The 1444-nt window shown below is 36.6% G+C and overlaps 1 pseudogene; it reads right to left on the minus strand.

The window, feature by feature from the left end:
• Positions 1-372: 372 nt before the first annotated feature.
• LOC124108128 (cyclin-dependent kinases regulatory subunit 2-like) lies at positions 373-655 on the minus strand (annotated as a pseudogene).
• Positions 656-1444: the final 789 nt, after the last annotated feature.

The raw sequence follows: 1444 nt of genomic DNA on the forward strand, positions 1-1444 counted from the left end.
TTTAAATTATTTCAGTACACATAGAGCCAGTGAAAAATTTTTAGAAACTAATTCTAATATTTGAACTTTTAGGCTTGAAAATGCATGGTTTTTTTTAGCACACCATCAGCTATTTAACTTTTGAATTCTTCTTTTTAAATGCAATATACAAACTCTATTTAACAAAAGTAACAGGTAATGTCAAACAGGCACTTATATTGAGAAAAACTGACTAGAAGAAATTTTATCTTAAACACCTTATAATAACCTACTTGCAATTGCATATAACTGAACTCTGTTTCTGTGAAATATACAGCTCATGCACAAGTATGGATGAATTATTTGTACATTTTTCAAGTATTCCCTGAATACTACCTTATATACACATATACATTAAATTTGTGAAAGATTTAATTCATGATCCAGATATACTTTATTTTTGTTGGTTTTTGGAAGAGGTCGTCTAAAGAAAAGAATATGTAGTTCTGGCTCATGTAATGAACCCAGTCATGTAATGAACCCAGCCTAGACTCTGGTGGAGTCTCCTCCACTACTCTTCAGACATTTGATGAGTTTGGGGTACTCGTTTGGAAAGTTCTCTGGGTAACGTGACATGCCATTGCTCAGAATGCTTGTTGAAGTACTTGTCTACATAGTAGATCTGCTTATAGGCCATACTGCCAGGACTCAGTGGGAGGAAACAAGGCAGAAACCTAAGACTGCAGGAACTGGTGAAGCCTAATGCACCTCTGTTTCCAGCTAAGGCAACAACTGAACTAAAACCAATCCCGCTTTTAAATTCTTAAAGAAAGAGGTATATATTGAGTATGTTTCCAAAATTGATGGATTCAGAGATGGCATTATTAGGACTTGCATAGTGATTCAACCCAATTCAATTCAATAGTCACTATTGAGATGATATCTTAGAGTAGTTTGCAGGCTATTATGAAGACAAACAACAATAAGTTTTGGCGAGGATGTGGGGAAAAAGGTACACTCATACATTGATGGTGGGACTGCAAATTGGTGCAGCCAATATAGAAAGCAGTATGGAGATTCCTTGAAAATCTGGGAATGGAACCACCATTTGACCCAACTATTCCTCTCCTCGGACTATACCCAAAGGACTTAAAAAGAGCATACTACAGAGACACAGCCACATCAATGTTTATAGCAGCACAATTCACAATAGCTAAACTGTGGAGCCAACGTAGATGCCCTTCAGTAGATGAATGGATAAAAAAAAATGTGGCATATATACACAATGGAATTTTACTCAGCAATAAAAGAGAATAAAATCATGGAGAACATAATGCTAAGTGAAGGTAGCCAATCCCCCAAAAAAACAAATGCTGAGTGTTTTCTTTGATATAAGGAAGCTGACTCATAGTGGGGTAGGGAGGGGGAGCATGGGAGAAACAGATGAATTCTAAATAGAGAAGAGGGGTGAGAGGGAAAGGGAGAG

The sequence above is a fragment of the Marmota monax genome, unplaced genomic scaffold, assembly GCF_021218885.2.
Source record: "Marmota monax isolate L192 unplaced genomic scaffold, Marmota_monax_Labrador192_F-V1.1 WCK01_AAM20220418_F8-fsc00049, whole genome shotgun sequence".
Taxonomy (NCBI): domain Eukaryota; kingdom Metazoa; phylum Chordata; class Mammalia; order Rodentia; family Sciuridae; genus Marmota; species Marmota monax.